Source organism: Etheostoma spectabile, chromosome 15 (assembly GCF_008692095.1).
Source record: "Etheostoma spectabile isolate EspeVRDwgs_2016 chromosome 15, UIUC_Espe_1.0, whole genome shotgun sequence".
Taxonomy (NCBI): domain Eukaryota; kingdom Metazoa; phylum Chordata; class Actinopteri; order Perciformes; family Percidae; genus Etheostoma; species Etheostoma spectabile.
In genome coordinates this window covers 12,310,744-12,322,003 of record NC_045747.1, presented here as the reverse complement: position 1 = coordinate 12,322,003, position 11,260 = coordinate 12,310,744, and positions in this window count along the sequence as shown.

Sequence of the window (11,260 nt, the reverse complement as noted above, 5' to 3'; positions counted from 1 at the left end):
CCAGTTCTTTGAGATTTCTGGGCTGTCTGTCATACACTGCTCTTTTAAGGTCTATCCATAGATTTTCAATTATGATGAGATCAGGAGACTGTAAAGGCCATGGCAAAACCTTCAGTTTACGCCTGTTGATGTAATCCACCGTGGGTTTTGAGGTGTGTTTAGGATCATTATCTATTTGTAGAAGCCATCCTCTCTTTAACTTCAGCTTTTTCACAGATGGCATCAAGTTAGCATCCAAAATTTGCTGACATTTTATTGAATCCATTTTTCCTTCTACTCGTGAAATGTTCCCTGTGCCGCTGGCTGCAATACAACCCCAAAGCATGATTGATCCACCCCTATGCTTAACAGTTGGACAGAGGTTCTTTTCATTAAATCCTGTGCCCTTTCTTCTCCAAACGTACCTTTGGTCATTCCGGCCAAAAAGTTTGATTTTAACCTCAGCGGTCCACAGAACTTGTTTCCACAATGCATCAGGCTTGTCTATATGTTAATATGCAAACTTCAAATGCTGATTTTTGTGGTGAGGACGTAGAAGAGTTTAGAGATATTTTTCTTGGTCTTCCAGATCTTGCTTTAACTTCCACGCTTCCTGATGACTGCCTTTTCTTTATTACATTCCCAACAGAGGATTCGGAAATTGGCATCTGAAAACCCTTTGCTATCTTCTTATAGCCTTCTCCTGCTTTATGAGCGTCAACTATTTTCAGTTTCAGTTTTCTAGATAACTGCTTAGAAGAAGCCATGGTGCTGATTGTCAGCTGAGTCTGGGCATTTAAAACCTTAAGATGGACATCACCTGGTCTTTCCAGACAATGATTGAGAACAATCCATGACACTGTCAGGTCTCAGCTTTCCAAAGGGGGCGGTGCATGCTATGAACTCTGCAGGGTGCCCAAACTTTTGAAGACGCCATTTTTTTGTTTTCTGTTATTTTGAATGTGTAAGTGATGGAAATAAAATCTAACTTTTTGTGACATATTATACAAATGTCGAATCTGTCATTTGATGCCTTTTGGAGATTTTTCCATCTTTTCTTGGCTTCTTTATGCACATTAATACAAATATTTACCGGGGGTAGCCAAACTTTCATACTGTACATACTACACCAACTGGTACAACTGCTCCCAGGCTTTGAATCTTGTTGTTTTAGGAAGTAAAATACCTGAATATTATAACTGCTATTAGTATGTTTCTATGTAACCATTATGATCTGGGTTAGAGTTTGATTAACCTTACAATTGTTTTCTAAAATTTACAGTAATCACATGCAGAAGTCTTTTTTCCAGTGTTTATTTATCAACAGACGTGTCAGCCATGCACCTTTTGCTATTATTTATTGGTCATTTACAAACATTGACAGATGATGAAGGGGCCTTGACAAGCAGGGATCTGCAAAAAAAATCTAGTTGGATATTTATTTTTAGAGAAACCTTTTTATCTAAAATTATGATTAGTTGAGGGAGGCTCTCCATCTGCCACTTGAGAAATCTCACTCTTTTTTTCTTTGATGTTGAATTGTCTTAGCCATGGAAGGCTACTTTTATTTACAATCATCAGGGGAGTTTTTGCTTGTCTTGTCTTTGTGCTTCTTAAAAGATATTTATAAATAGTTTGCACAGCACCCAACAATGAAACTTCAGAGTTCCTTTAAAGTGAAAACACTCAAGCTTTATTAGGACCAGAGAAACGCCAGACAATGTCATTCCATTTCAATGTTTGATTGTAAAGGAAATGGTGAATAACTGCCAAGTGAAACAAACACACTAATGCTTTGTTAATGTTTATACCCTCCACCACCATGCTGGTATGCTCGCTGTGGCGCTGCTCAGTGTCACTGACACCCTCTGAAACCTTGTTGATGTTTCACTGTTTTAATATTATAATGAATCATACAGTGAAGTTAACAAAACCTTTGTTCTTTGCAGCTTCATCATGTGGATGCTGATTTTGTTATACACCTTACACAAAAACAACAAAAAACAGACTTGAAAAATACTCCCTATAATCTTTCATCTTATTTTCAACTCCACTTGAAAAGATTTACTTGGCATGGTGCACCAATAAAAAATACCCAGCACTGAAATAGCACTGAAAGGGCTGTAGCTGTTGCGGTCATGTTTTTAGGGACCTATTTCTACAGGAGTCTTAAGAAACTAATCAAATATACAGGCATAAAGTTCAGCCGTATGCGCGATAGGGTCGCCACATGACAACGGCATGACTCTTGCAGGTACATCTTTGTCAAATTTTAAGTGGCGATCTATGCCATGCTTTGGGGGGGAGCAGGTGGGCAGGCGAGAGTGTTGTACTTCTGCTCAGACAGGGAGATAGCCTGATTAACAGCTCACACAGACGGGAGTTTATAGTAATCCTTCTGTTACATTTGAGCAATGAAACTGTCACCTGGATCGGCTCAGGCCTGAGTCCGTACCACTGTGTTGGGGGGGGGGATCTGACCCCCCCAAAAAAAAAACATCTGTATGGATACATCAGTGTCTTGGATAACCTTTCTTCTACAAAAACATAAATATGTCAACACATTCTCTCTCCCATGTCGGAAAATTACGGACACTTGGTCAGGTGCCTTTGTCGTTGTCCATTAGCATCATGTAACACGCGCTTGGTCGGGACTATTGGCGTCCATTTTGACACTGTTAGGTTAAGAAAAAGTTTGTGGGTGGGCTTACGGTTCCGTGACTTGCGGGAATGGGACGGTTGTTTTGACCAAAAGTATTTAAATTATCATTGTACTGTACATTTTATACATTTAATTACATGTACAATTTTCTAAGAGGCTAGATATATACACCATTTAAGATTGCTAAAGATAAGACATTTTTTTCTCTGTTATATTCTTTAAGTAGCTCAATGATTATACTTTTAGTTATAGAGTCAATAATCTGGCCCAGTCAAAAGAAAAATAAATAAAAAATTAGGAGTAAAAACAAATGTACACCCAGTGTTATCAGCAGTGTGACAATATATGAAAGTGGCTTTGATGCTGGTTGTTAAAAGTGGAAAAAACCTGCATATTTATATATACTTAAACTTTTCTGGGACAATGGTTTTGATCTATACTTGAACTGCTCCTGTTACATCTGTTCCATCCGGTCTAGTCCAATCCTGCTCATTAGGGCTCTATAGTTATCTGTTCTTTTGAAGCAACTGCTTCGACATGTCATTTTAACAACAAGGGGAATCAGATTTCAAAAGGGTGCTTTCCAGAATAAGATTATCACTGGACAAAATCCACATTTGCTTCCTTCATTGTTAATACCCAACTCTGCTGTACAAGAAAGTAGTAGTAGTTATTTGATTATTGAGTATAGCACCATGAGGTTTCCAACAAAGATCAAAGTATACATAAAATGATACATTATTATATTATAGATGTACTTAATAGTATGTATTAAGTACATGTTAGATAACCACATGAATCCCTTAATTGAAGAAAACTTAAAGAAAAATCATCAAAGTCCAACAAAAATACAGTGTATTAATATTTACAAATACAGACACGTACAAAGGCTAGAGTTCATTTCTGCATCATGCTCTATTATTCCAGTTTTTGGGAATAATTGAACTTTTCAATAATTTTCCAGGGAAATCAAACTGTGGTATTTAATGTTTTGCAGGATTTAAGTCACAACATTAAACTGTTTGCAGCTACGTTTTCAGCAGACGCTGTGACATCAGTATAAACAGAAGTCCCATGCCGAGAGTCGTTTGTCACAGTGTTACGGCGTCAGCTCACAGCTGAAGGAGTGACTTATGACGCCGTGGCTTGAAGCTCTCCGCTTCAAGGTGAGACAAAAACATAACCTTCTGAATTGACATGTTCAACTTTGTGGGTTCTTTTTCCTCTTGATACTGCATGTACTGCTATGGTACAACATGTCTTAGTGGGAGACTATTTTGAATAGAGAGGAATAATACTTTGCTGTCAAGCCAGAGAAAAAGCTACAGTCTTCTTGCACATGACTGATTTAAGCCAGTAGGGTGGATAACATCAAAATGAGGTCATCAAAATGAGGCTGCAACTAACTGAGACTCCAGACTGTGCCTGGCCAAGCCTCCCGTAAAACCACCAAAGCACTTGTTGTATGGATAAAAAAAACAAGATATAACATGTTAATTAGTGAGCTGTATTTTTATGGGGCAAAGGCAGGCTAACTGTTTCCACTCTTTATACTAGGCTAAGCTAATGTAATAATACATCAATCTTCTCATCTAACTCTCAGAAAGAAGTGAATAAGCGAATCCCCCCCAAATGTGTAGTGTGGAGCTCTTTACTGAATTTATCTAAAGAAAAATCGCTGGACAAATATTTTACATACAGTCAGGTCCATAAATATTGGTACATCGACACAATTGTAATCTTTTTAGCTCTATACACCACTGCAGTGGATTTGAAATGAAACAAACAAGATGTGCTTTAACTGCAGACATTCAGGTATAATTTGAGGATATTTGCATCCAAATCAGGTGAACGGTGTAGGAATTACAACAGTTGAAGACCACAGAAAACAACTGTGGTGGATGACCAAAGATTTGTTTCCCTGGTGAAGAAAACACCCTTCACAACCGTTGGTCAGATCAAGAACACTCTCCAAGAGGTAGGTGTATGTGTGTCAGAGTCAACAATTAAGAGAAGACTTCATTAGAGTGAATACAGAGTGTTCACCACCATTGGTGAGCCACAGAAACAGGAAGGCCAGATTAGAGTTTGACAAACATCTAAAAAAAAGACTTCACAGTTCTGGAACAACATCCTATGGACAGATGAGACAAAGATCCACTTGTACCAGAGTGATGCGAAGAGAAGATTATGGAGAAGGAAAGGAACTGCTCATGATTCAAAGCATACCACCCCATCAGTGAAGCATGGTGGTGGTAGTGTCATGGCGTGGGCATGTATGGCTGCCAATGGAACTGGTTCTCCGGTATTTATTGATGATGTGACTGCTGACAAAAGCAGCAGGATGAATTCTTATGTGTTTCGGGCAATATCAGCTCATATTCAGCCAAATGCTTCAGAACTCATTGGACGGCGCAGATGGACAATGCCTAGAAGCATACTGCGAAAGCAACCAAAGAGTTTTTTTAAGGGAAAGAAGTAGAATGTTATGCAATGATTTGCAACCAAGTATTAAAAAGTAAAAGTTTGATTTATGATTGTTAATCAGTCCCATTAAATTTGGTCCCTTAAAAAATGGGAGGCACGTATACAAATTCCTACACCGTTAACCTGATTTGGATGTAAATACCCTCAAATTAAAGCTAAAAAGTCTGCAGTTAAAGCATATATTGTTTCTTTTCAAATCCATTGTGGTGGTGTACAGAGCCAAAAAGATTAGAATTGTGTTAATGTCCCAATATTTATGGACCTGACTGTATTTAGCAGTTCATCTGAAAGGCTTCTTCGGTTTATTGTGGGGAATAGTGTTAGTATTTATTCCCATGATGCAACCACATAGTTAAAGGGGCTGTACTCAACATTTAGAACATTAACATTAGCAGTCAACAAATGTTTGCTATGTAAAGATATAGTGGAGGAATGGCAACTTGAGCAAGTTACACTCAGTGTGTGTTGTAATCTGTCTTTCTTTGTTTTGATAGCTGGTCCTGCCATGCGTGCGTGTTAGTGCATGTGGCTGTGAAAAAAGTATTTTGAGTACTGTCCCTTTAATGCTTTTGACAACTCTTGAGAAACATGCATGCATATTGTGTCTCTGAATTTAGTTTAGTTTCTTGATCCTAGTTTAACTTGCAATGTAATCGGTGGAGGGATTCTGAGACGCTTGATGAAAACAAACCCAGGCTTTCATTCTCAACTTTTTCTCTGTGTCCAAACAGGTCCTGAGGATTGTTTATCAAGTAATGCTTGGTCAAATAGCCTATACACCCTTCCTTTTGGACTCAAAGTAAGCCTTGGTGAATTGCCAGTGTGCTTGTTTTAATTTTACTTTTGTCCTAGTTACAGCTGATACTAGGGTTAATATGGTGAAAAAAATGACAGCCAACTACAGTATTCTGTATAAACTGTGAGAGCTGCACCATAGTGCAACTGACAGTTTGTCACTGTATGAGATCAGGGGTTGGTAGTACCTCCAAAAACCAGACCAGTTTCACACCATGCTACTGGTTTTATTAATGTAGGATGACAGTGAAGTGGCCTGTAAGATGGAGCGACACACTTTTCCATTACTATAGATAGCTGAGAACACTGAGACTAAAATTGGTGAGATTTTCACCATTTCAAAAACATCAAGCTGAGCCTTTAAGCAAAGTAGGCCAGTCAGTGGTGACTGTTCGTTAATGTTCTATCGCTGTTTCTGAGCGTCTGACATTTTTCCTTTTGTCTTCTTGTTCATTTTCCACACAATCAAAAGACTGAGGAGTGAAGAGTGTTGTCATGGTAACATAATATAGTCACAATGACCATGAGTGAGACAGACCTGATAGCCCACTGTACTGTGCAAAGTATTTCATGGCCTGACACTACAGCTGCAGGATATTACTTTGAGATTTCCTACATGATGAAAAAGATGCTTGAAACAGTGAGACAGTAGTATGAGCTTCAAGGTCACTACTCTATTGGAAACTGGCTTTTTTCCCTGAGATGGATTTTTAATAGATGTAAATGTTGTTCAAGTTAATAAATGTGAATTTTGCAGAGCAGCATAATTCTGAGCTTGGGTCATCTTCACTGAAGTTACTGCTGTCAAAGCAAAAAAAAACTAATTTCTTTTTTTGTTTTTAATGTGTCTTCTGAAAATTTAGTTAAAACTGGCTAATAAATGCATATATTGGTTTTTGAGTAGACCAAACCATTCAATAGATGGACCGGCAGCTCACAATGGTCCGGAGCATTTTTTAGATTTATCACTGATAGCTTTCTGTGGTCTACCTTTTAAAATTGAGTGTGTGAAATCTTTTAGAGAAGTGTTCTCAAAGCAGGAAGAAGCTGAAGGAAATCTGATTAGTTAAGCTCCCAGCTTTAGGGTTTAAGATAACGTGAACTTTTATCTTTAGATGATGAACATTCTTAGGAGGAACTTTTGAAAATGTACTCATATTTCAGGAGTAGCACAGAATTTAGTTTTGAAGATTTTAACGCATGTTGTCATGAGCAGATTAGTGTTCAACCTCTCATGATGTTTCAGATGCTGTAATTGGTATATTTTTCTCCGCAGCTCTTTTAAGAGTTCACAAACCCAAACATTTTGGTCATTCTCAGCCTCATACATGTAGAAAGGCTGCTCTAACAAGAAAAAAAATATTTGAAACAGAAACAGTTGAACTTTGCTGAGTTTGGTCACTGGCATACCTGCAGGTATGTCTGCTTATTATTCTGACAACAATGATAGAGAAAGACTTCATAAGATCTGACGCCTCTATAGCTGGAAATAGTTACCGGAAAGACTTCAAACTCTTTCCTAAGAATGTGAGGAGAGTTATTTTTCAAAAAATTGCTATTTTAGAAACATGTCTCTTCTCCTTTCCTTTCTTCATTTATCTAATGTCTTGTCTGTAGGTCAGTGTATTTCTGCTATTGTGGTCAAGTCTCTACTTAGAAAAGACATCTCTGATGCCAGCAGGACAAGTCTGAATCACACTAAAAATAACAGTGGGGCATATTGAAGGAGAGCTGTAGAGAAAATACTCATTGATCACATCAATCCTCATGTTGAATTTCTCCTTTTAACCCTTAACAAATTAGACTATACAAACATTTAAATCTAATGTCTTTATATATACACTATACAGCTTACTTATTTTGAATGTCTTTAAGTGGCATTCATGCAGAAATTAAATAAATACATTGTGTATAATTAAAATCTGGGAAAACAGAAGCTAGAACCACAAAAGGTTAGCACTACTTGAATTAACTGTTATATTTAAGTGCAAAAAGTAAATGTTTAACTTATAAAACAACATCTCAGACAAACAATACATGCAACGTATGATATATGACACATCAGGATCAAAGATGTAGTAAACTGTTGCACCTAAAGTCTAAAAAAAAAAGAGGCCAAAAAGAAAATACTGAACATACTGTAACTAAAACAATTAAACTACACATTATGATACATTCCTCCATCCAAAATAAAAGAGAAATGAAAATAATAATACTATTATAATACACAAAAATTAAATTAATGCTGATGTTATGGTTGTGGGGAATCTGACATCTTCTGGTCTAAAGATCATTTTTAAGGCCTGCTACTATACACACAGGGCAGCTAAGGAAGTGCAAATACTTGGAGAGTAAGATGGATTAAAACAAAAAGAACAACATCAACAAGGAGGCATATAACAGACATAATTCTATTAGTCGCCTAATCTTCTTGCAAAATTAAAAAAATAAATCTTTCTCATAGGAAAAACCCTAAAAGAAATGTGTGTGTCTGTTGAAAGTCAGGTCATCCCGCCCCACAAAGAGCAGTGGAAGCAGTGACGCCTGGCAATAGATACCTAACAGCCCATACAGGACCCCATCATTGGCTCCTTTCATTTCCCTCAGTCAGCTGCGGAGCAACACGGTGGCCAGCATCATGCCAAAGTCTCCAGTGGAATGCCAGGCTCATTATAGCGGGATGAGAGTTCACTTCTGCTCTAACTATGTGTGCTTCACAGGAGATAATGAGCCTCCTGACCACTGGGAGTAAATGCTTGTCTGGTTGCTTCAGTCTGTCTACGTCTAGCAGTGGAGATTTACTCCTCACTGTTTTTCTTATGCTCTCTTGAATTCCATCATCATACTTTGTGATGCATGTCAACTTGCAAATCACCCTTAACTTGCTAGTTTCATAGCTTTCAGATTTGTATTAAAAATGTTATATACTGTATGTTATATACATTATATACATATACATGTTAATATAATGCCATGATTGCATGTTATTTGATTACAGCGTAGTTGTAATCGTAAAAGCAAACATTTGACATTTTGGGAATTGTGCGTTTTCACTTTCAGACAGGGAGTTAGATGAGAAGATCGTTGCCACACTCACACTCTGATTCATGCTGGTAGAAGAGCAACTTTGACTGACATAACCACTTGTTACAGCCGAGGTATGCAGCAAAGCATTTGTGAAGCCACAACACGCACAACCTTAAGGCGGATGGGCTACAGTAGCAGAAGACCCCACCGGGTACCACTCATCTCCACTACAAATAGGAAAAAGAGGCTACAATTTGCAAGAGCTCACCAAAATTGGACAGTTGAAGACTGGAAAAATGTTGCCTGGTCTGATGAGTCTCGATTTCTGTTGAGACATTCAGATGGTAAAGTCAGAATTTGGCGTAAACAAAATGAGACCATGGATCCATCATGCCTTGTTACCACTGTGCAGGCTGGTGGTGGTGGTGTAATGGTGTGGGGGATGTTTTCTTGGCACACTTTAGGCCCCTTAGTGCCAATTGGGCATCGTTTAAATGCCACGGCCTACCTGAGCATTGTTTCTGACCATGTCCATCCCTTTATGGCCACTATGTACCCGTCCTCTGATGGCTACTTCCAGCAGGAATCATACACCATGTCACAAAGCTTGAATCATTTCAAATTGGTTTCTTGAACATGACAATGAGTTCACTGTACTAAAATGGCCCCCACAGTCACCAGATCTCAACCCAATAGACCATCTTTGGGATGTGGTGGAACGGGAGCTTCGTGCCCTGGATGTGCATCCCACAAATCTCCATCAACTGTAAATGCTATCCTATCAATATGGACCAACATTTCCAAAGAATGCTTCAGCACCTTGTTGAATCAATGCCACGTAGAATTAAAGCAGTTCTGAAGGCGAAAGGGGGGCAAACACAGTATTAGTATGGTGTTCCTAATAATCCAATAGGTGAGTTTATATCTCTCCATTAAATATGAGACTAGGGCCACGTCCACACGTACCAAAACGATTGAGTTTTGGTACGTGTATATATATATATATATATTATAATAATCATACTGTTTAATCAGCAGCTTGATATGCCATACCTGTGAGGTGGATGGATTATCTCGGCAAAGGAGAAGTGCTCACTAACACAGATTTAGACAGATTTGTGAACAATATCTGAGAGAAATAAGCCTTTTGTGTACATAGAAAAGTCTTAGATCTTTGAGTTCAGTTCATGAAAATTGAGGGCAAAAACAAAAAGTGTTGCGTTTATAATTTTGTTCAGTATATTGGAAAGTTCAACAGAAAAAAACAATTGTAGCTTTATTCTAGGGACTTTTTCTCTCATTTCAAGAATCATCGCTGTAGGTGGTTATTTTCAGATGTTATTGAGTATTCACCTTGCCTTTCAGAAACACTCTTGCTGTAGGCGATGCATTATGTGTGAGAGACTCAGATATGTGGGTCTGTGGGGGGGGCCGTAATGGTTTTGGTGCCGGGAACATTAGCTGCTCGGAGGGAAAAAAAACTGTGGACCTGCCACAGCAGAGATATACAGAATTGGGCTGCCAGCCTTGGCACATATCCCAGAGAATTGTGACTTAACTTTAGCAATATTTTTTGAGTGTCTGTCTAGTCCGCTCCCAGGTGAGCCAACCCACAAAACACCCATTACTATGTTTACAGAAGTTGTGGCTTCTTTGATTATTTTTAGCAGCTTTCAAAGCACAAGCGTAAGAGGCAAAGTCATATTCAAAACATTTTGATACCAGTGGAAAACAATTGTCACAAAAAACAGACACTGTGTTGCTCAAGGGACCGAGATGTTTATGACTCACAATGTTGAGCTAAGTGATAATAAACTCATAACTTTCATATGAACAGTAATAGTCCAAAAGTTAAAGGCTACATTATTTAAGCATTAAATCTCATCAGCAAAAAACATACAAATATGTTATGATTCTGTTAAAAAAATAATAATAAAAAATGGACTACAGTTGAAGCCAGGAGAAAAATATTGTTAATGCTTAATAATAATCTATAAGTAAACTGAACATTTGATATTTGCTCATTTCACTGTCTTTGGCTCCTGCCTGTGTTGATAATGTGACCTTGACTGGTGTCCTATAAGGGTATGCTGTGTGCTGTTCAGGAGAAGTGGAAACCTCTGTCTAGAAAAGTGAAGAGGACATCGGTAAGAGCTTTAGCTGCATGGGTCTCCTGTGCAATGTAATATGAAACACTATTCGATCAGGCCTATTTTCAGCCCACACATTTTGCTGGAGCAAAAGCTGATCTCCCTAACATGCACTCTGGATGGATTGGCAGGAGTGACACACACACACACACACACACAC